Genomic DNA, 25,178 nt, shown 5'->3' with positions numbered 1-25,178 from the left:
TTGAAGCAATTATATTCATACAGTTTAGTACAATCATCAGGATGATATTTGGGCTTTGGAGTTATAATTGAAGATGAATCCAAGCTCCACCCTTTCTGATCACTGGATGTTAGCCAAGTTGTTAAACTTCCAAGGGTCAGTTTCCTTATCTGTAAAATGGGAGAATAATCCATTCATTATCAGGTTTCAGTGAAGATAAAATAAGGAAGAGGGTAGAAAGCACTTGCTATAGTGTTTTTAAAGTTCTCAATAGTATATCAGATATGTATATACATGTGCACACATACACACACACGCACACAGGAGCCTGTCTCTCCATTAGGACTACACGGGGGTGTTCCACTATTTTGGGTACTGTGTCTTATCTCCAGTAACTGGGATGCTTATTGTGTAATGAATAAGTGGGTGGATAGATGGATGGGTGGATGGTGATTTTTGCTTTGCGCAGCATTTCCAGAAGAGAAGGGCCAATGGGAAGGAAATGGACCTGAAAATCATGACTGTGAAAGGGAAGTTAAGTCAAGGACATAGCTACAGAGAAATCACTCAATATTGCCTCAGCATTAGGCTCTGCTAGGTTTTTGTCCTCAGTTCCCCAGGGTTTGTTCTTTAAGTATGGCACTGTGTTTCTTTCACAGACTTTGATAGTTGTCCAACCCCTTTCATGAACATAACGGCATTAGATCTTTGCAATAGCCCCCTAAGGCAGGACACATGACTGCCAGTGTCCCTGTCTTACAATCAAGGAAAGGAGTTTTAGGGAGGCTGAGCACTCCATTCTGACAGCTGACCAAGGGCTGGGTCCATCATAAGCCATGGCCTGACCACTCTGGATGCTAAACAGAGATGCAAGGAAATCAGAGTGGCCGTGAGAAATGCTGCTTTTCCACTAGAGCAAAATTATGGCGACTGCATCTTGGTCCTGTGGAACAAGCATGATGCTTCTAGAGGGGAGCTAGGGTTCCAGTTCTGGACCTGCTCCTTTTAGCTGCCATGTGGCACGCACACAGGGAAGCACGCGGACTTCCCAACCTAGCAGATCTGAGTTTGCCTCCCGGCTCTGCCACTATTTACATAACCTTGGGCAAGTTACCTAATCTCTTTGAGTCACAATTTTTCAACTTACAAAATTAGGATAATACCCAATTTTGAAGCCTGAGATGACCTAGCAAAGTTCCTAGAACCTAGCAGAGGTTCAGTCAATGAGATCCCTCCATTCTCCCTTCACTACCCAGGTCCTCTTCAGTACAGCAAAATGAAATGTTATAGTGTCACAGTTCAGAGCATGGACTTTGGAGCCAGCCTGCCTGGATTTAAATTCTAGCTCTACCATTTATTGGCTATGTGACTTTGGTCAAATTACTTAACCTCTCTGTGCCTCAGTTGCTCTTCTGTAAAATGGAGACAATAATAGCTACTGCACAGCGTTGGTGTGAAGATTAAACAAATTAACATTTGTAAAGTGCTTAGAATACCTACTGGCATATGGCAGGGGCTACAAATGTTTTCTTTCTAAATAAAAAGTAATCATCTTCATAGAACATTGGTGGAAAAAACAGCTTTGAAATACTTTTTGAATTTAGAAGCAACAGACAAAGGAAGAGACATACTAACGCACCTCCCTCAAGTGTCAAAACACTTGTAAGATTGAGCCCTTACACTTTCATAGGCACTAAATAAGATACAAAATGACTAAGTCAGGGTCCTTCATTAGTAAACATGTTACATGCCTCCTGTGCTCCTGGTTCTTTGTTAAGCATTGGAAGTAACATGGTGGGCAATGTAACCAAGGCCATGACCTTTATGGAGCTACCATTCAGGAGACAGAAGATGGCAAATTTAGGAAAAGAAAAAAAAAGATCATTTCAGCTTGTGACAAGTACTTGGATGGAAAGATAATGTTGTACTGTGACTGAGGACAATGGCAGGAAGGGGATGCTTTAGGTAGAGTAGTCACGGAAGGCTTCTCCAAAGAGGTGACATGTAAGCTGAGACCTAAAGGCTGTGAAGGTTCTGCTCATGGAGTTCAAAATAAGCCCTCCTGCTGAGGTTGGGAGGATTCAGCATGAGTATAAATACAAAGATTCTAATGGAAACTACCTCACAGGATTGTTCAGAAGAACAAATAAAATGAAGTACAAGAAACACCTGGCTAGGTACCTAGTAAGTGCTAAATATCATTATTGTCTCTGTGGTTAAGGCATCACTTCTCAGTAGCACGGTTTCTGTGTCTTCAAATATAATGCTTTTCTGGGCCAATCTCTGCCTCTTAGAGCAGCATCCATTCAGGAACTCATTCAGCAATTCATCGGAATCAACACACAGTTATTACGACAGCTTATTTATGAGCCACATAAAAGATATGAACATGATAAAAGATAAAATCCCACCCTACTCTCTAGGGACATATAGCTCAACAGAGGAAATAGATATCAACAAACTCACAAGGAGGCAGCCCAGTGCCAGGGGGTAACAGCATCCCCTGCAGAACAAAGGATGACAGTGGCCCACAGGTCCTACGAGAGAAGAGATGGGATGGAGGGTTAGGAAAGTCTGGCTATCTGGGGAGGGGTCTCCAGGCATCAGATGAGCTTTTAGCTTGCCAGCATACTGGAGCAGCGAGAGGTAACACCTGCCTGGCTCCTGACACAAGGCCCACAGGAAAGCCCTGGGGTGTAGAGGAGGCATGGGTGTGAGCTGAAGGAAGAGGGGTCCAGACACTGCAGACAGAAAAGTCACACCTCAGGCCCTGGGGCAGCAGTGCAGAAGGCAGAGAGAACAAAAGACTGGACCACTCTCGCCCTGCCCAGAAGGAAACATCAATTCAAAAGCACTCAACGCATACCAGCCTCCAACCTCTGCTGGCTTCGGTCTCTGCCTGGAGCTCCCTTTCTGCTCCCCACTTCCAGCTTCAGTGCCCAGCTTCAGACCCCCATCCTGTCTCCCTGAATATTACAGCCCACAATGATGACGACCCCCTAAACAGTCGCAACATGTGTTTACAAGGTTCTGATCTTTCTCCCATCGAGTGCCCAATGCATACAGGACCCAGGGCTAGGTGCTGGAGGGAGAACTGGTGCAGTATACTGTCCAGGATGCCGGGAGATCCAGGCGGACCTCACACCCTCAACATAAAGTAAGTCTGGGTCAGTGCTGAAAGAGATGCAAATAAAAGGGAACAGGACATAAAAAAATAATGATTTCATACTTACTGTTCATCCTATTTTCCTACACTACATTGCAAAGTCCTTCCTTCCTCCCTTCATGTGTTTATTCAAAAAATATTTACTGAGCAGACTATTGCAAGTGATTACGATACTCCAGTGAACAAAACAGACGAAAGTCCATCAGTGAGGTGGGATTTTCATGAAGGCAGGCAAGAGGTAACAAAATGATTATGAGGGCTATTACAGCTTGTAGTGAGTGCCTGGAAGAGCTATTCAGTGGGAAGGCCCGGGGATGAGTAGTACCTGGGCCCCGGGGGGAGGCCAGAGTGGCTGGAGCTGAATGAGGATGGGGAGTAGGAGAGGTGGTCTGAGACATGATAGATGGGCCATGGAGAAGAATTAGCTTTTTCTCTGAGTAAAATGTGAGCCACTGGGAGATTTTGTGTTGGAAAGGAACATGCTATAACTTACATTCAGGGGGCTGTTGTAATACTGCAAGAGAGAAATGATGACAGCTTCAACCAGGTGAGAAGTAGGGAAACAGTTTTACATTTCATTTCCCTCCCTAATGCTTAGGACCATCCCTGGCATCTGGTAGATAAGGGATAGAAAATTGATCAGATTGAAATTAAACACAAACCTAAAAAGCCCCTGGGATCTGAGTTCCAGTCAAGTGCCAAGCCCCACTGCACCACTGAGGACAGACCTACTTAGGCTGAGCAATGTGCCCTCACTGGGCAAGGTCCAGGTGGTGCTGAGCAAGTTTCAGCTTGTGCCGTGGAGAGCTGAGCTGGCAGTCTTGACAGCAGTGAGCGCGAGCCTGGGGTCGCATGGGCTGGCGCCGAGAGCTGCGAGAAAGTCCAGCGTGCTGGGCAATGTGATGGGAATGGAAAGATCCCTGTACTTCCATCATGTCATGAATTTGTAATGTATCAAATGCCTTCAAAACTAAAGAGCCCTCCACAGTCCCAGCCTCCACCCTCTCAGGTTGTGGTAGCCAGGGCTGCCCTGCATTTCAGTCCAGAAGCCTGGTAAAGAGATGCTTACAGAACTCAGAGGGACAGAAAGTGATGCTTCAGGAACCAGGCCCAGCTTGTAAGATGCAGTGTGTGCTGGAATGTAAAAGGAGATGACGCGAGCACAAAGTGAGAGAGAAATCAATTATCCATAGACTGCATCACCCTGCTCCAGCCAACCTCCACTCGCCACTCCCCCAGACTCCATCCAAGCAACGCATTATGTGTGCTTTCTGGTTGGAGAGCCAGGGAGGAAGAGTAAAGAATAGTAATCTTCATGATCATTCCAATTACTTCCTGTGAGACACCAGCGACATAAGAACTCATTCTGCAGCATCTTGTAAGAATTAGTTGAGGTGAGAAACTACAGGCAGATGGAGAAAAATGCAGGAGTGACTTTCACTGCCCTGACCTGTCCATCTAAAGGAGTTACTCCCCGTAGTCACTATTATATCAGCTTGTGTCTGGTCCATTCAGGCTGCTATGACAAAATACCACAGAGTAGGAGACTTATAAACAACAGACATCTACCTCCGAGGGAGTGAAGAAATACTTCACCAGCTTGAGGCAGCCTGTGCATGGGAAGAGCCCTTGCACACCGTTCTCGGAGTCCATTACTAGTCAAAGAAAAAACTTAACCCCTGTTAATCTAATACTTTACCCTTGTCATAGCACAAAGTATATTTTCTGTATTTGATCCTCACAGAGAATTTGTGAGAGAACTATTATCATTTCAGTTTTACAGGTGAGAAAACAGCCTCAGAAGCATTCATTGATGGCCTCAAGGTCATACAACTGATCAATAGCAGAACCAAGTTCAAGTTCGGTGTTCATTCTGTGTTTGTGGAATTTTAAAAGAAAGGCACTTACTCCTATCTAGATCACTTTTTAAAAAAAATTTCTCTATCTACATTCCCTAAGATTGGGTTCAGTGTAATTTCCTTACTCTGGAAGAAAGTATGGCCTAGCAGAAAGAGCTTGGGCTGGAGTTCCGACCAGACTGCAGGAACCAGTTATGTAACCTTGGACGAGTCTTGGCTCTTCACAGCAGGCATCCGTGTCTCCTTCCATCACGTGGATTTAATAATGCCTGACTTGTCTACCTCACAGAGCCCCGTGAGGCTCTAATAACAGAAGAATGAAAAACGCCACAGAGATCTAAACTCAACATTGTAACAGGATGACAGGCTCTTGTGTCCTGGCCCTCCCTGCTTGAATATCTGGTCATGAAGGGGTCCCAGCTCCTCTCACCTCCACTTCTTTCCCATCTTATCCCAGTGACTTGGTTTTTCCCTTATCTGACCCTTACTTCAGAACTCATATCTAAGATTACAACCACTGAACTTTAATCCTTAAACATGTTATGTGGATTATATCTCAATTTTTTTTTTTAAGAGAAAGAGGCAATTGCTGGCTCTGGAAAGAGGCATAAAGACATACCTAAAATTGCAGCTATGGTAATTAGGAAGAGAGAAATTAATTGTAGGAGATTCTGAGGGAGAAGTAGGAGCCAGCTATGATGGCAGTTTTAAGCCTGGGAATGAGGGAAGATGAGGGTGCCTTTAACAAAAAGAAAAGCAAGCATGTCTGGGAGAGACAGTGATCAGCTCAGTGGAGGGTATATTCTTGGGGAAATATTTGTTGGTGTGAAATTTCCAAAGAAGAATCATAAAAAATACAGGTGTTTTAAAGCCTGTATCACTGATCACTTCAATCATTGAATCTCCTATAAGCCTATTTATATTGTTTTTTTTTTTCTTAAGGTTTAGACCTCTGATCCTGTTTTTCAGCATGCCTTGTAATTTGTGATTGAATGTCTGACATTGTGGGTCAGACCTGTAGAGGTTCTACATAACATTGTCTTTCTCCAAGAAGGATTAAGGTTTTCTTTTCTTCAAGCAGATAAAGGACTAGTAACTCACCTTGAACCCATCCAGGTTTGCTTTTAGGCTTTGTTACTGCCAATCTATTTCTATTTTTTCCCTTACCCTTAGCTCATGGTCAAAATTCTAAGGGAATTTAGGATAGGGCCCCTATTCCTATGACTCAGGCCTCTTGCAGCCTTACCTTAAATCCAGGGTGTTCACCAAGGCCCCCGTACTTTGGAAGGACTCGAACATCATCCTTTATCTTCCCAGAATTCCCAGCTGAAATCTCTGCCCAGCTCTTTAGCCTCCCTGTGTTTCCTGGAATCTCACTCCAGGCAGGTGCAACTCAGGAGTCATGCAATGACTTCAGGGAATTTGCTTGCATATTTGAAGGCTCACTTATCTGTGCTCCCCTTCTTTCTGGCAGCCCTAAATGCTGAGGAGACCTCTGCCTATTCAGCTAGTGATGTGATGCCTTCCCCTCGGGCTCTACTCCCCTTGCTGAGAATGAGAAGTAGCGTCAGGTAGCTTGTCTGGTTTACTGTCCTTCTCCCAAGGATCACAGCATCTCCACTTCCTGTCTGAGTTGGTTGCTCCCTAAAGCTTGCTTTCAAAAGTATTTTAAATATTTTGCCCAGGCTTCATAATTGATTTTTGGGGAGCAGGTTAATGCTCCCCAAACATTACTCCACTGAAACTAGAAATCTTTATTAAGAAAATAAGGACCGAGACTTGGAAACCTATTTTGTGGAGCCAGAAGGGGAGCAATCAAGACAGAAGGAAATGAGAGAAGAGGAAAACCAGAATATACAATCTTATGAAAGCCAAAAGAGAATAGTGCCGTGCAGTTAGCATTATCAAAAAGAAAAATGGTTATGAAATGAAGACTAAAATAAGGAGAACCTGGCTCCCCCATGATGATAAGAGAAAGTTTGTCGTGAACCATGAAACGCAATGTAAATGTGCACTGTGATTTCTGTTATTACTCTTCTGGCTCATCTGTATTCCTCCCTCCTTGCTCATGCAGGTTTTAGCAGACAGAGGACTGTGGGACTGGTCAGCACTCAGTGCACCAGCATTCGCCCTGGGCTGGGTCAGGGGGTCAGACATCCCAGAGCAGCACGAGGATGCTCACTGGCCAAGTGCCACTTCTCAGTGCCCTTCAGAGGCAGGGTGCCCCAGAGGCAGCCGGATCTAGGGAAGGGCTCTGGGTGGAGTGCCAGGCAGTGCGAAGCAGGGGAGGAATAGAGACAGACGCTCTGAGAAAGTCATCGCCACCCCACACAGCGGGAGAGAAGCAGTTGCCACCTCCACCTTCCAGCCCCACATGCAGTGGATGATCAGTGACTCATCGCAAAGGGAACAGTTTCTTTTTGTGGATGCAATGCATCTGCATTAGGCTGATTAAAATTGTTCCTTGTCAGCTTAACAACTGTGATATTAGAAAGTCTGGAATGCAAATGCAGAAAGGGCTTTGGAGTCTGACATACCTTTATCCCAACCCTGACTGTTATTTACTAGCTCTGTGAACTGGGGAAATTTCCTTAGCTTCTCTGGTTCTCTTACCTTATCTAAGACGTGGTTAATAATCTTCACTCCACAGGGTTACTGTTGAGTTGTCAAAAGAGATGGCATATACGGAATGTTGTGCACATACCATGCCAGGCTCAGGGGAGCGGACAGGACAATGATCGTAGTCCCCCTCCTCCTCTCCCGATGGAACCACTCTGTCCAAGGGCACACAGGCAGAGCAATCATATGCTTGGCAACCTAGCCACCCCCATGGCATCCCAGGCGTCTTCAGAGTTCCTAGATTTAACTACAGTTGCTCAGAACATACCAAAACTCTGGGATGTGTTGTTGTAGAAGGATTACAGTTCTATTGCTTTCATTGCTATAGCTTCGTAGTTTTGAATTCACGGATTGAGCCATGAAAAGGATGTTCATTACTTTAAAAAACATAGACCTAGGTATGCTGTAACCATGTAGCAGGAGGTACTTTACGCAGAGCTATTTCAATGATTTCCTAAATGTAGAAGCTTGTGCGAACTTCTTTTACCAAAGTTATGTTTTCTGTTTATTTTCATGTCGATGTTTCTACTCTGCTAGGACCATGGATCACTGATCTTTGTACTGTCACTGTTTCACCTGGTATTGAGCACATAGGCAGTGCTCAGTAAACCTTTTTAAGTGAGCTCTGAATTGAACTGTTCTTTGTACTTAGACTATCTACTGTTCTAAATCGAATTCAATACTACCTTCTACACAAGTTTACTATGACATTACTATGGCGCTAGGCCCCTTACACACCAAAAATAAAGCACCTGTTCATATGAACAGCTCATTCATAAAAGATGCTCACCAGAGAGGTCAGAAGATCCCAGGTATTTCCAAAGTACATTCCATCCATCTTTCTTACATGTTTCAATATAACCTTTCATGGAATCTCACAGTCTAATAATTAAAAACAAAAATAACAACAATATAGCTATTACTGTTTATTGGATGCTTACCATGTGCATTTGTGAAGTCCTTTCTATGGATTATCTGGACCCTGTTGCAGCTTCATTAGAGGGTCAAGGAGGAGGGAAAGGTGGATGTGCTTTGATACCCAGTGGGGCAGCTGCCCAGGGTGACCTGGCTAGCAAGCCAAATTTCAAACCCAGAAGGTTAGGCTCCAAATCCAGGACTTGATGCCACTGCACCTAAATGCCTCCAGCCCGGGCTTCCCAGGATCTCTCGCACAGACTTCACTTCACACCTCCGTTTTTCCCTTCTGTGCTCCTTCTGCTTCAGCCGGAGGAGCTCCTAGCTGTTGAACATACACACCCTGTACTTCCCAAATTCTGCTGCACCTTAGGAAACACCTGCTTCCTGGAATGCTTTCCTGCCTTCTCCTCACAGATGACTCCGTCATCCTTCAAGACTCAGGCAAACACTTCCTCTTCCAGGAAGCCTTCCCTGATCCCTTCTGCCCACCACCACCACAACAGGACTCTTCTCTCCCTTCTCTAAACTGTCAGAGCATTTTCTCAGCACCGTCCCTGTGGGCGCTTGGAGCCTCATCCAGAGCATTTCAGCTTAGTGTACAGAGATCTCAGCTCCATCTCTACTGCATGCTGCTCGCCTCAGAGGCAGAGCCTGTGAAGGATCAGATCGGACCCACCCAGCACCCCGCATGAAGGCTTGAGGCTGGAAGCCCCGGCGCACTCCCACCGTACTGCAGCCCCAGGACAGGGCCGGGGGTGGCTTTGCCTAACAGGCTATCACACAGATTCCTCCCCTCTCCTCCTGGCTACTCTCATGCCCTCCAACTTAGTCAATTTAAAGAGACTTTGTGGGCCTCACCAGTGAAGCACGAAATGCACCCACATGCTGCCAGGGGCCTCCCAAGTAATCAAAGGGCTGGCGAGAAATGAAAATGCTGGATAAGATCAAAATAAATAATTGCCATATTAGTCACCATCTGTGTCTTCTGGCCAACAAACAGAGCTCAGTCTTCCTTCCACTCCCTGCCTGCTCAGATTGCACCATGAGGCCTCAACCAAAGGGCATGAAGAAGGGACAAGGAAGGCCCAAGAGCGTGTGGAGATAGGATGCGCCCCCGAAATTCCAACTCAGCTGATGCTGCTTAGGCCCTGACTACATACCTGACACTCTGCTGGGCACTGGAGATGTAATGGTGAGCAGGTGAGTAGGCTCCTGAAAACATGGGGAAGAGAAAAGATGGGCAGCTTCGTGCTGGGCATGTGGCCCCAGGGAAATCCTGCCACTGCTTTCAGCCTCCATGTCTTCACCTGTGACACGGGGGTGATAACTAGGCTTGTGAGGGGAAAGTGAGATGACATTACACAAAGGCCTGGCCATACGTGCCTCATCATCATCCCTCCCTTTCCCCTCTGCCTCAGGAGCCCCTGAGTATAATTCTACCCTCAGCACAAAGTCTGCTGGTAAATGGAGGAATAAATACACCTTTCAGGGAAACAAGTCCATGATGGAGACCGCACATAACTGCTTTCTATAAGCAAAACTAAGCTAAATGGGTTTTATTTTCTCCATATATTCCTAGGGAAATGCATCCTTTCCCTTCCTGTGAGTTTCAGATGGTGCCCCCTGTTTTGCCAAATTAAGATATCTTCAAAAGTAAGATTCAAATTTTAGTTTCCCCATCTTTAAAGTGGAAAGGATAATACCTACCTCCTACGGTTCTTGATAGATAATGCATATATTTATTCATTAAATTTTTACTAAATGCCTATGATGTGTCTGTCAGCACTGTTATAGCTCCTGGGGTTGCAGCAGAGAACAAAACATATGTATTTTTTAAAACCCCCATTTTACCGGGCAAGGAAAGGTAACAAATATCAACATAAAATATATAGTATGTCAGATGATGAAATGCATACAAATCATTTAGAGCAAGGCATGATTTGGAATAAATGCTCAGTATTTATGGTGATAGAAATAATGATCAACACCAGGAGTAATTTACAAAAAAAGTCAGCTTCCCATATACACAATGGGATATTATTCAGCCATAAGAAGAAAACAAATCCTACCATTTGCAAAAACATGGATGGAGCTAGAGGGTATTATGCTCAGTGAAATAAGCCAGGTGGAGAAAGACAAGTTCCAAATGATTTCACTCATCTGTGGAGTATTAGAACAAAGAAAAACTGAAGGAACAAAACAGCAGCAGACTCACAGAACCCAAGAATGGACTAACAGTTACCAAGGGGAAAGGGACTGGGGAGGATGGGTGGAAAGGGGGGGGTAAGGGGGAAAAGGGGCATTACGATGAGCACACATAATATAGGGGGAGGGCACAGGGAAGGCAGCATAGCACAGAGAAGACAAATAGTGATTCTATAGCATCTGACTACACTGATGGACAGTGACTGTAATGGGGTATGCGGTGGGGACTTGATAATGGGGGGAATCTAGTAACCACAATGTTGTTCATGTAAGTGTATATTAATGATACCAAAAAAATTAAAGTTAAAATTAAAAAAGCTTCCTCAAGGTCTGGCCTGAAGGCAGATTGTGGATGAGGAGTAGAGGAGGGTCTCAGTCCCCACAGCCCCATCGCACCATGTCATCCACTGGAAGAAAGCGAGCAGCTCATCCCTGGGAAATCAGTGCTATGGCAAAGTCAACAGTGCTTTCCTGACTACTTGAGAACAATGGAAATGATTTTCAAGTTCAGTCACCCTTGTCTCTAATTCACTTGATTTGATGCAGTGATCCAGATATCCCCGAAGACTTTCTTGTGTGAAAAATGAAATTATACTGGCAAAATGTATATATTCTGTGTCCCTCGGCTTCCTGATGCAGAAAGAAATTACTCAATGTTGGTCCTTGTCGTGGGGACAGGATTCAGTGTAAACACTCAGAGGCAGCTGAGCAACACCAGAATATCTACTCCAGAAAAAGGTAACCGAGTTTCATTCTGCATCTGAAAAAGCAAAGAGCTGCTTACAGTTGGCATAAACATTTTCCAATTAAAAAGCTTCAGCCAGGGAAATAAGGTTCCTTGACCATGAGCTCCAGTCATAAGACGAAGAGTGTGAACAAGTGGATGTGCTTTCCATCTCTCTGCTCCTGATCACCAGCATCCATGAGCCATGGGTGCGGGGGGAGCTTTGGGCAATTATGCACAAATCTCTTGAGTTCCCCTGGCTGAGACCATTTCATGTTACTCGTTGGAGCCCTGCCACCTAGCGCAGTGTCAGGTGCATGGCACATGAGCTTCATCTGCCCCTCCCCATCAGTCCTCCACCCTGCTCCGCCCAGCTCTGTGCCCCATGACGCTAGCCTTTGTGTTCTTAATCAAAGTGCCGGCTTGCCCTCTGGCTTCTGGTTGGGTTTGATCTATAGTGATGTCAGTTGTTTATTCTTCAACTCTCTCTTCGTGCGGTGGCTGCAGGTGGTGTCAAAGTGGAGGCCAATTCTCCTGTCAAAGCACCTTCTCCACATACCTCTTTCTCCCTCTGGGTTCCAGTGGCTGCTCCCTGCCCTTGCACTTCAGCACAGAAGCAGCTACAGCTCCTTGCAGGTGCTCAGCTGGAGCCACTGCACTATCGCTTTGCTGGTTTTCTTAAGCCCTACATTTCAAAAAACCTCACTTACATTTATATTTGAGGAGTGTTTAGCTCCTCAAAATTTCCAGTGGGAATTTGCCCTTAGTTCCCTTCCAGGATCCTGACAGAGAACATGATTAATAAATGTTTTCAGAAAGAATGAATTAATTAATGGACACAAATAGTATTATCCTCTTCACAGATCTGTAACCATTATAATCCAGAACAGAGACCTAAAACCTGTCTGATGACTAAAATTATCTGGAGAACTTTTAAAATAAATATTCTCAGGAATATCTCAGAGAAATCTAGAGGTCAAGTCTTGAAAATGTATAGATTTAAGGCTTTCCAGGTGAATCTGATGATCAGAATGGCACAGAACCTCTCATCCAGATGGTTCCCTCAGAACCGCTGACTATCCTGGCTCAGAACTGGGTGCTTAGAGGTTCTCACCAACTACACTGTGGTTGGTTCCAAGAATAACTGGTCCAGGAGATAAAAGGACTTGTCATCCCTTATATCTCTCTTTCTTCAGCTGGGGAACAGGGTGGAAAGAGACAAGGAAGAACTTTCCCCCATTATGAGTAGTTACTGGCTATTGAATGAAGTGCTAAAGATTACTTTAGCTGTTAGTTGAACAAGGCTAGACAGTATCCATCACAAGGAAGAATGTAGCATAAACACTAAAAACATGGTCCTGGGAATCTGTTCATTTGAGTCCCAGCTCTGTCACAGCAACTGTTTGATTATAGGCCAAACACACTTTCTGAGCCCTGCTTTCCTCATCACCTTCCAATCCATCAACCCACCCATCTACTCATCCATCTATCTCCCCCTTACCCACCTACCTACCTATCCATCCATCCATCTGTCTGCCTTTCCATCTAACCATTCATCCGTCCACCCAAATCATCCAGCCATGGTCTGTGATGTCTAATGGCACCCTTAGAACAGATTCTCTTTATGATCCTTTACAGTCTGAGATTCTGTGATTCCACAAAAATTGATGGACAGGGTTATGATTGTATACCAAGTGAACTACAGTTGCAGCAAGCTCTCAAAGAACTCACATCCAGTGGAGAAGATCAAAAGATAAATATGTATGCAACTAGAGCAAAAGGCAGAAATGTCAAAAGGCAAAGGCAGGTGTAAATGGCAGCATGGACGGCAGAGCTGGTCTGATCCACACAGAGAAAGGCAGTCCTGTTTTTGAAATGTGACAATCAGCATTGTAGGTTTGAGGGGCACCAAAAGCTGGAATCTATCTCCCCCAGTAGCTTGTACCACATTTCAAGTTCCTGCCCTCTTTTGCAGAAGGGCACCTGCCTTTAGGTGGTCCCTATTAAAGGCACAAATTGCCCGGGAGACCCATCAATCATTACCTATCTACAAAATGAGTAACCACACCATCTGTGAAGCCAGAATCTTATTTTCTGGATCTGAAATCAAGGCACAAGACAAGCACACATGGAGACCAATAAAATGCCTATTTGGAATCTGAGTGGCCTTGGAAAATCTGCCTTGTATAGATGCTGTGGCTGTATAATGGCTGAGCCTGAGAAATCAGGAATTCTCTTTGGGGGGAGCCTGAGAAATCTGGCTTTCACCTCCATCTTGAGGCACCGCTGGGCACAGGGCATCCAATTGAGGGACAAAGGCACCCAATCAATAGTAAGAAGGAACCAAAAGTCAGAGGAGAGCAGGAAGACAGAAGAGGAAACTCGTGGAATAGTGGGCAGCCCTGCAGAAACAGATCCCTCACACCTGCCTGACGAGCTGGACTTCCTTCACAATGATTTTCTCACCTGGCCGCGCGTGGAGGGAATCTGCCAGACCAGCCTGCAACAGAGGCAGGAGTCTGGAGCCCAGGAAAAGGCCCGGGGGGGCCCCTCCATGCTTCCTCTTCAACCCCCCCATCATGCTTCCCCTTCAACCACCCCCCTCCCCCACCGTCTCCTTCAAAGCAGCAGAGAGCTCCTGCCTCCCAGCACCCTTCTGGGAGGAGCTTGGGGGCATAGGTTCCCACCTGGGTGGATGTGCCATCAGAGGGCATTTCATGAGATGCAGCTGTGCAAGGAAGGAACTTCTCTGCTTCTCTGAGTTTGATTTTTCTAGATACTTTACATTCTCCAAGCCCATCTTCTGAGTCAGCTTTTCCATTCTTACAGGTCAAATACTGCCATTCCTTCCTCTCCAGGTCCTACAACACTTAATTTTTACCTCTCATTTGGCATTTAATAAATTTTCCATATTTTATTTTCTTATGTATATGAATCGCTCCTTCCCCTCACTTAAATTTTATTGAAAACAGGAAAAGGGTAAGACCCCACACCCCACCTATTCAGCCACATAGTTTCTCAGTAAGTGCTTACATAATAATTGGTTTCAGGCCTTATATGGGACTGTATTTGATGATTATTAACACGTATGTAATATAGAAAGCTGTGTCATTTTGAAGTTCTTCAAGATTTGTATGTCTATTTTGTAGATATAATATATACGATCAAGTAGACCAGAAATACCTTGGTAAAATTTAACATCTTGCTGGTCTCTTAAAGTTAAGCAACTGAAATTAACTAAGCCAAATTTTAAAGACCTCAGAGATCATTCAGTTTAGTGTCCCCATTTTTTAGACAAGATTATATAGTTTCAGCGTAGTCACAACACCCCCCCAGTTAGGACTGTTGCCAAGCTTCCAATACAGCGACAGTTCTGGGGCCCTCTCTCCCACCCTTGCTTTGAAGAGGTTCAGCCAGTGGGGCCCAGGGCACATCTAGGGCCGTGGAAGCACACCAGGTTCCTCTCACACCCAGGAGAGGTGGCACACCCCCCTCCCGATGCTGGGCCTCCAGGGAGAGCACCAAGCAAGTGCTCTGTCAACTCAGCCAACTTGGATTTTTTTCCCCTTCTCTGTCCATGTTAGTCGTTTTAAGAAAAGAGGAAAGGAAACCACTTGTCATGTCTGAGATTAGTCACACACACAAGTTCAGCATCAAACCAAATCACAATCAACACCCAACTTAAGACTTCTTTCTTTGCAAGATGGATGGGAGGAAGAGTTAATTTAACAAATGTCCATCTAGAACAACTCGGCAGGCAAGTTACCCCGGAGAAAGGAAAGCTTCCGGCCCAGCATGTCACCTCGAAGCCCTGGATGGCTGCTCTGAAAGGTTAAAGACAATGACAGACTCTGGGTGGGGATGGGGCAGGGGAGACGTGGGAAGAGCAAGATTGTTACTGCAAATACAGCCAGAGTCACATGTGAAAGTCCAGTTCAGGCTTGGATGCTAAGACACACTAGTCTCAATTCCAGGAGCAAATATTTCAATTCTGGCCTTATCACTCAGGGGAGAAAAAGCCGAGCTATAATTCTATTGTTTATTCATAGAATGAAACCCCAGGATGTCTAAGGAGAAAGCTTCGATTTGCACATGTCTTGACTTGCACAGTGTCTTTGCTCATTTACAACTGGCCCCCCTCCGTCTTGCCAATTACTTGTCCATGAATGTCACTAGCAATCAGAATCTTACCCACCGCATCCCACCAATAACCACTGTCCCAGAAAGTGTTTGAAGCAACTCAGTGAGCAATTGGTCCTACCAATCTTTCTCTATCCAAAATCCCTGCTTAGAAAGATCATGAACATGGGGGTGAAAACCTATGGCCACTATTTAATCAACTGATTAGTACCAATTAAACTTCACCATGTGCCAAGCAGAGGTACTACGGGGAGAAACTTCTAAAACACCTTAGATAGTATTGCACAAAAGAGCCTTGTTGGAAAAACAAAAATAACACACAGAAGAAATTGATAGTGTAAAAAGACAGTATTTGATTACTTGCCACATCACAAATCCTGTGATCCCATCAGTGCCTGGATCACATTCATCTGCACGACCACACTGCTGGCAAAACATTAGCTGACGATAGATTTGAATATCAGAAATTACTACACATTTTCCAGAACCAAAATTCAGAAAATAAAGACATCAAAGACATGGAGCAAATCCATGTCTTTGGGTTTGATCAAAGAGTGAAGCAATGATTAAATAATCTTAGAAGTTTGTGGGGGTTGTTTTTTTTTTTTTTTTTGAGAGGGCATCTCTCATATTTATTGATCAAATGGTTGTTAACAACAATAAAATTCAGTATAGGGGGGTCAATGCTCAATGTACAATCATTAACCCATCTCAAGTCTAATTCTCGTCAGTCTCCAATCTTCTGAAGCATAACGAACAAGTTCTTACATGGTGAACGAATTCTTACATAGTGAATAAATTCTTACATGGTGAACAGTACAAGGGCATTCATCACAGAAACTTTCGGTTTTGATCACGCATTATGACCTATAAACAGTCGGGTCAAATATGAATATTCGTTTGATTTTTGTACTTGATTTATATGTGGATCCCACATTTCTCCCTTTATTATTATTATTATTTTTATTTTTAATAAAATGCTGAAGTGGTAGGTAGATGCAAGATAAAGGTAGAAAACATAGTTTAGTGCTGTAAGAGGGCAAATGTAGATGATCAGATGATCAGGTGTGTGCCTATGGACTAAGTATTAATCCAGGCTAGACAAGGGCAGCAAGACATCCACGGATGCAGAAGATTTCTCTCAAAGCAGGGGGGGTGAGGTTCTGAGCCTCACCTCTGTTGATCCCCAATTTCTCACCTGATGGCCCCCCTGCGACTGTGCCTGTCTTAGGTTGTTCCTCCCTTGAGGAATCTTACCCGTCTCTGGCTAACCAGTCATCTTCCGGGGCCATACAGGGAAATGTAAAGTTGGTAAGTGAGAGAGAAGCCATATTGTTTGAAAAGGTTAGCTTTTTACTTCTTTGCAGATTTATGCCCTGTGGCTTCTATGCCCAGCACTTGTCTCGAGGTATCTTTACCACCTGGAGGAATTATGATACTCGGTAAATTCGATATGAGGCACGAATTCTATTTAAGGGTTGTAATTAGGAAGAAAGAAGAAAAGCTACAGATGTAGCATATGGAAGGAAACATGGGAGGATTGATTATTTCTTTGACATATCTTCTTGTAGAGTACCTTAAGTATGTATAGGTTTTAAACTACTAACTAATTTGCACACACATATTAACATAATAGGAATACAGTGACATAAACAAAGCAAATCTATAATTACCATCCATCTCCAGTGAAGCCAAGAAAACCATTTAGACACCCTAGGCATTTGTGAAAATTTGTCTATGATATGATGGATATTGTCCAACTGTACTTGAACAGTCTGAGAGAAATCAGACAAATTAAAGCAGCCCATTTCTGGGATCTGTTCACATCCTATATGTTCTTTTAACCGTAGATAGTCTATAGTCATAAAATTTTGGAGCGCTACGACTTGCACCCCTCCCACCTCCTGGTTGAGTTCCAACAGTACAGATCCAGTCAAATTCGTTGTCTCACTGTATGCACATGCCAGCCTAGACATCTCCCTCCTCATTCCTATGGCAAGTCCAGGAGACGGTGGGCTGGATGCAGCCACAACCGCAGCATCGTCCAGATCCCTGTGGAGGCTTTTTGATGATCATCCCCCGGCACAAGTCCTCCAGAGAGTGCTGATGCTGGAAGCTCCTCCTCATATCATATCTTAGTTCATTTTCTGGGTATCCAAGCTAGGCCTTGATCTTCTGCATAGAAACAAACAGACCATTTGCCCACACTTTGACATGCCCTCTATACCACTGTGCAGAACTCATTGGAGGTCAGCACACAGTAACTGCTTTTTTTTTTTTTTATTAAGAGAAAGGAATATTATCAGAAAAGAGTACCTCCATAGCTGATCATCTGACACCCTTTAAGTGATCAACATTAAGGGTATTTAAAGCATGCGTTGATCTTTGATTTACCAATAGTTTTATCCTATCAAGGAGTAATCCCCCTTTTCTTTCTTTCTTTCTTTCTTTTTTTTTTTTTTTAATTTTTAATCTATACTTACATGAAGAATACTATGTTTACTATGCTCTCCCCTATATCAGGTCCCCCCTAACAACCACATTACGGTTACTGTCCATCAGCTTAGCAAAATGTTGTAGAGTCACTACTTGTCCTCTCTGTGTTGTGCAGCCCACCCTCCCCTTTCTCCCTCCCCCCCATGCATGCTAATCTTAATACCCCCCTTCTTCTTCCCTGTGGAGGTTGTTTTTTAATCAATATAGTTCTGAGTCAATTCTATAAGGATTCCCACTGAGTCTTAAACAATGACAACATCACTAAAACAGGGGCTTCATTCTCAAATAGACTTATTTGAAGAGGGAAATAGTCACTTGGATTTATAAATTCTGGCATGTTTATTTAAAAAAATAAACGCATGCTATTTTATTACTGAGTCAGGATAATTTTTAACTGCAATACATAAGAAGCTGTAGAAAACAGGCTAGATGTGTTTGGAATGTATTATTTTTGGAAAAGAAAAGAGATTGTTAATACCCAAGAAGACAGAGATGCACACAGACACTGGTCAAATTGTGCTTCTCAAAGTCAGGGGATTTTTTCTGGGTGTGGCAAAGATTTTCTCTCCCTTCTGGCTTGTAGTAACTCCAGCTTTCATGTTGGTAGACAGCTTTGGGGACTGGATAAGGTTTCTTTTTGTGTGGTGTTTGTTTGTTTAAAAAAGAGTGCATTCTGCAGGCCTAAAACTCAAGGGCAAATGTGTGCCTGCCCAGGTGTCTGACTGCCTCCAAACCCTCATCCATGGCACAGTTCCTTGATATAGGCTGCGCTTGAAATCATCTTAAGAACTTTCAAAACTCCCAGTGCCCAGCCCACACTCACTGCAACTACATCAGAAACTCTCGGGAGGGACCCAGGCATAAACATTTCTTAAAGTTCCCCAGGCAGTCCCAGGGGCAACCCAGTTTGAGGCCACTGCAATGACAACTGTCTCTCTGGTGCCCAGATTGTACCAGGATGTTGGGCTATCAAAACTCAGCAGCAGCCAGCATCTACCACAGCCTGGGGGAGGTATCGGGGCTCTGCCGCCAGCCCACGTGATCTGCCTCCATTACAATTCTAGACAACTACTGAAGGAACCAGAGGCAAGGGCAGAATGATGAATATTTCTGTGCCCCCATTCCCTCACCTGTAAAATGGGGATTAAACCATATTGGGGGTCATTGTGAGAACTAGACAAGGCAATGCGTATAAGGCATGTAGGATACTGTCTGGCACATAGCAAGTGCTCCCAAGTCATTCTGAAACCTCAGTATTCCACCCTGAGTTAAGAGAAGAGATCATGGGATGAACTGCGCTTGGTGATAAGAAAGGAATTAGCTATAATTTCCCTTTCTTCTTTCTTCTTTCCAATACGCTTCAACCCAGGGTTTGGGGTGGGGCACAAAAAAACCTATATACCCTGTTCTTGCTGCAAATCAGCTTTTAAAGATTGCCCTTGAGCGCAGAGGGCAGCGTCTCTGGGTGGTGAAGAGGCAGCTGCCTCTGGGAGATGTGCCCTGAGCTCTGGACGTCTCAGGAGCTTTTTCAGTCTCTAGGGGAGGGCCTGAGGGGCTGTGAGGACAGGGAGGACCTCTCTGCCTTCTCGTCCTTACATGTGCAAAAGTGACCATGAGCAGAGTTCAGACAACAGGAAGGAAATGCTCATAACAACAGCTTCCCTTTTTCTGAGAACCATAGATTCTGAATCACAGTAAAAGCCTTGTGATTCAGATTTTATACTGAGATAAGGTCACTTAAACAGTAATCTTTAAGTATTAACAGAAGTCATTTCACTTCTTTCTGAACACATACTTTAACTCCAGCTATTGGCTAACAAACTGTAGGCCACCAAAAAGTGGTTCTATTGAAAAGCGGTTCTATTGACAGAAGATCCGTTCTGCATCCCTGCTGTCTGCCAGGTGCTTAGCGTGCATTATCTGAGGTTAGACTGAGCTCCTGGAAGCACAGTAACGTGCATGGGACCACTCAGCTGGCAAGGGCTGGATTCCAGAGCCCAGGGCTTCCCAGGGCTCTCAAACCTAAAGACACATCAGAATCGTGCGGAGGGCTTATTATACAGATGATTGGGCTCCATTTGCAGACTTTCAGGAAATCTGGGACAGGGCCTAAGAATTTGCATTTCTAACAAGTTCTTGCTGCTTGTGGTTTGGGGACCACAGTTTGAGAACACCTGCTTTATGGCTACCATGTCAATTACATAAACCTCAGTTGTGATGAAAAGGTTAAAAGTAAAGGTTAAAGAGGTTGATTCCCCACTCACCCATACACACACACCTTTGCCAGCACCATTATTGGCCGAGCACATGCCTTCCTCAGAGAGCGCAGGTTTCTGCTTGGTCCAGATCCAATCATTCCTTCCAAAGCATCTGAGGACAGGGGACTGAGGCTTCACTAGCCTCCCATAGTAGGTGACTTGGTTCCCTGAGGGTCTTGCCTTGGGCTTGGGAAGGAAAAGCGCAGGAAAAGGAAGATAAACTGGCCTCACAGTGCAACTAGACGCTCACGACCTCTGCAGCAGACCCTGGCAGCCACTGAAGCTTGATTGCAGTTTGTGGCCATTAACACAACCTGGGCCTCAAATGCCTCAGAAAGTCCTTTCTCTCCTGGTTTCCTAGCAACCTAAACATTAAGGAACAGAGGCAAAAACAGAAGGTTCTAGGAGATCATCCCCTGCGGGCTTCCCCCACCAGGTACTGGAAGGGATTTCTGCAGAACTGGAAGAGTTTCAGCTGCCAGCACGAGTGAGGTCTGCGATCCCAATGCACAGGCTGAACATGAAACCACAAGCTGATGACTGCAGTGCCCCTTCACAATAAAAGCCAGACCGAGGCACAGCTGCAAATGTTGCGGCATAACTGTGAGCTGCTGGCAGGAAGACCAGCTCCAGGTGCAATAACCCCAAGTAAAACCAGTGTTTTGAGCCTTAAGGCTTTGAGAAGTATACGCATTTTTTTAGAAGGGAATGTTTTGAAGTGAATGCCACCTACTCAATAGCAAGAAATGCCATCCCAGTGAAATTTCTAGTCCGTTAGATGATGTTGGAAGATGCGATGTTTGGAGAGAAAGGGAGAGTGTGGGCTCTGGAGTCAGCGCTGCGTTCAAGCTCCAGATCTGCCATTTATCAGCAAAGTGACCTTGGGCATATCACCTAATTCTCACATGCAAATCGCCAGCAAGCCCTTTAGACTGCTACCAAAAAAATGTCCTAAATCTGTCTACTTCTCTCATCCCCATTGCTACCCACCACATGCAAGCTACCATTACCTCTCGTCTGGATTCCTGCAGTGACCTGCCAAAGAGTCCCCTTGCTTCCACTGCCTGCTCAACAGCTAGAATGAGCTCTCTTGTTCCTTCAATTATGGTAAAACAATCATAACATTAAATTTTCCATCTTAACCATTTTTAAGTAGCATTGAGTACATTACATTGTTGTGCAACTAATATCTAGAACTTTTTCATCTTACAAAACTAGAACTCTTTGCCCACTAAACAACTCTCAATTTTCCACTCTCCCCAATTCCTGGCAACCACCATTCTATTTTCTGTTTCTGTGAGCTTGGCTACTTTAGATACCTCATATGAGTGGTATCATAAAGCATTTGTCTTTCTGTGACTGACATATTTCACTTTGTAAAATGTCCTCAAGGTCCATCCACGTTGTAGCAGGTGTCAGAATGTCCTTCCTTTTTAAGGCTGAATAATATTCCATTGCATGTATGCACCGCATTTTGCTTATCCATCCGTCAATAGACATTTGTGTTGTTCCCACCTCTTGGCTGTCGTGAATAATGCTACTGTGAACATGAGCGTGCAAATATCTCTTCAAGACCCTGCTTTTAGTTCCTTTGGGTATGTATCCAGAAGTGGGATCACGAGGTAGTTCTGTTTTTAATTTTCGGAGGAACTGACATACCGTTTTCCATGGTGACTGCACCATCTTACATTCTCACCAAAAGTGCAGAGTGATATTTTAAGTCCTCATTAGTGTTGACATTTTGGTTTGGATATCTATTTGTTGTGTGTGTATGTGGAGAGGAGAGGGAACAGTCTTGTATAATGGGATGTGTTTAGCAGCATCTCTGGCCTCTTCTCACTGGACGCCAGTAGCACCTGTTCCCACAATTGTGACCATCAAAAATGTCCCAGACATTGCCAAATACCCCTTGAAGGACAGGTCACCCCTGGTTGAGGACCACTAATTTGATCATGTCTCTCTGCAGCTAAAACCTGACTAAAGTCTTTCCATTGCACTTAGTAGATAAAATCCAAATTTTAAAATAAAATTCAGTGGATTTTATTCAGATAAAATCCAAATCCTCCCATGGCCATCAAAGCCCTCAAGACCTACCCTGCCCTTCTATGAGACCTTATCTCCTCCCACCTCTCAGGTGCTTACTGGGCCTGACCACAGTGACTATCCTTGGTTCCTCAGACACAGCAGGATTATTCCTGCCCCAGGACCTCTGCACTTACTGTCCCCATTGTCTGGTAACCCAGGTCTCTGCCTCTCACATGCCAACTCCTATGTCACCTCCACAGGGAGGCATCCTGGACCACCCAATCCAAGCAGCCACTTTCCCAAACAACTCAACCACTGTATTTGGAAGCTTTAGACTTTGAAAAAGCTCTATCTACAAGTTTTGGCATTTTTTTAAAAAGATAACGTTGTGGTTGTTTTTTCATTGCCTTTACCACCACCTGCAACTATTTTGTTCATTTTTTTAAAATTTGGCTTATTATCTATAGAATGAAAACATAATTCATCTACCAAATCAGGACATTTTGAGAATGAAGGCCATGCTAAAAATAATAAACTGGCATTAATGATCCCAGGCAAACCGGGGACTTCTCATAGCCCTGGTTATCTGTCTCCTAGACGAGGACGGGAGCTCTGTGAGAGCAGGAACTTGGTCTGTTTGGTTCACTGTTATGTTTCCAGCACCTGCAACGGTATCTGACACATAGTAGATGCTCAGTAAATATTGCTGAACGAATGTCAAAACTTTCTGACCTCGATTACTTCAACTATGACAATGGGTGTGAAAACTGTGACTACGACAGCTCAGGGACTATTGTGAAGAATAAATAACAAATGTGCCATCAGATCCTCAATAAAATACATATTTTCTTCTGTGTGATTTCACAGAAAAGTAAAGTTTTAGAGCTGAAGAGACCTTAATCCCTGGAAGTGGAATCCCAGGACTGAGGTGAGGACCCAGGGCAGTGTTTTCCAATCCTGGCCGAGTAGGAGAATCCCCTGGGGCCTGGTTATAAAACAGCCAGTGCCCAAGTGCCCAAGCCCCCTCCACGACAAGTGAGATGAAAGCTCTGGGGCTAAGGCTTAGGCGGATGGATGGTTTTTAAAGTTTCTTGGGCAATTCTGACGCACAGAGAGGGCTAAGGCCCTGTATCAGGTTAAACCCACTTGTTTCAGAGGCAGAATCAGGCTCAGACAGGAAACCTGCTCACTTAGTTACACAGAACAATGAAAATTAAAACCAGCCCTGTTCTCGGTTCTCTATTTCTGCTGTTCTTGTTGATCACACCTTTCTTCTCTGGTGCAGGACCAACCTGTTTTACTTGTCCTACTCTGTTTACTTTATAAACAGCATGCAGAGCTTTTGACCATGTCTTGTGGGGCTTAGGAAAGGGTTCCTGTACTTAGGGAAACGCTCTTCCCGCCACTTAGAATGTGATCTCCCAGGGGTAGTGAACTGGAGCCGAACTCCAAGGAGAAGCGACGTGTTCCCAGGTTCCCAAGCTGGCCAACAGCCTGGGGTAGCCTTGAGTGTGGTGGCCCCTTCTTAGAAGTGCTTGGAGCCTCAGACAACCCACGTGGAATTCTTCTCTGACCTGCAGTCCACTCTGTAACTTGGATATCTACATGCTCCCAGTCTGACCTGAACAGGAGAATTTAAGGAGGCTACAGCCATTAGTGGAGTTAAGAAATGAACTGGCTGGGCTGCTCTGGGGTCAATTCACTCCTGTGTGTTGTTGGGCTTGTCACAAAAATCTCTTCGTGCCTCACTTTCCTCATGTATAATACTGGAATAGTGAACAGTGGTCATGTCGACTGTGAAGACCAGCGACAGAGAGTGAACACTGACTTGGGCTTCCGATTCTGAGGGGACCGTGAAGAAGGGGGGAGACTTGTGAAGACCAGCAATAATGAATGTCAATTCCTGGTACATAATAGGTGATCAACAAACAGTAGTTATTATTAATCCTTAAGCTTTTGTGGGTGTTCAGTGTTATAATGTGTAAAAATAACTAGTTCATGTTAGACATATAGCAGAGGCTCAATAAATAATACAATGTATTTGAAAGCAGGTTTCCGAGTATCTATGAAGCAATCTCAGAGGTAACACTCTGTGGGGAGCATGACGCAGATCACGCTGCGCCTCTGTTGCCTTTGGACCACATCCTCTGGGGTCGCCTTCCACTCATCAGAAAGAACAGCTGGGCCTCCAACAGACTGAGCTTAAGGGTGATGATAGTAATACCTGCCATGAAAGCTAAGTGTTTTATTAGTTATAGAAAGTGTGAAACTTCAGATACTTTTCAAGCCTTTCCCTAAGTTCCAAATCAGTCAAAAATTGGAATGCAAAGTTGGAAGCAGAGTTGTGTAGCCTTGACTTGTAGATAGTTGTTCTTTTGTGGGATGGTGCTTTCTAGAACACTGAGCTGGGAGGCAAGATGCTGGGGGCCCTCGTCCTGGCGCTATGTGAACTGGTTGTGTGACCTAGGGGCCCTGGTTTTTCACCCGCCAAGTGGGGGGATTGGGCTTGAGTGTAAGTTTATGACTTCCACTTTCACAGACTTCCACGTGGTTGGGCACAGGAGTGCTCTTACTGAAGAAGAAGTCTGGAGTAAGTGAGGTGGGATGGAGGTTGATGCCCCCCCACCCCCCTCCCCACAGAGCCAGAGGAGGGGCCTGCTGCCTGCTGAAAGGTCTGCCCAAGTAAGGATCCTGGAGAACTGAGGGTGGGCTGGTGGTGTGTTGGGTGTTGGGGAGGTATGAGGTTGTCATGGCAGCAAGGGGCTTCAAGGCACCCTGTAAGGGCAAAT

General features: G+C 44.7%; 1 long non-coding RNA gene across 1 annotated transcript; it reads right to left on the bottom strand.

Moving 5' to 3' along the window:
- LOC118969374 (uncharacterized) lies at positions 1–20,927 on the bottom strand. Its single transcript, XR_005057304.2, has 3 exons — positions 20,385–20,927; positions 2,446–2,516; positions 1–149 (listed from the first exon to the last, which is right to left on the bottom strand). It is a non-coding gene; the product is annotated as an uncharacterized lncRNA (long non-coding RNA).
- Positions 20,928–25,178: the final 4,251 nt, after the last annotated feature.

Source organism: Manis javanica, chromosome 2 (genome assembly GCF_040802235.1).
Source record: "Manis javanica isolate MJ-LG chromosome 2, MJ_LKY, whole genome shotgun sequence".
Lineage (NCBI taxonomy): Eukaryota > Metazoa > Chordata > Mammalia > Pholidota > Manidae > Manis > Manis javanica.
Note: the sequence above shows the minus strand (reverse complement) of the source record. Positions and strands in the feature narration are given on the sequence as shown.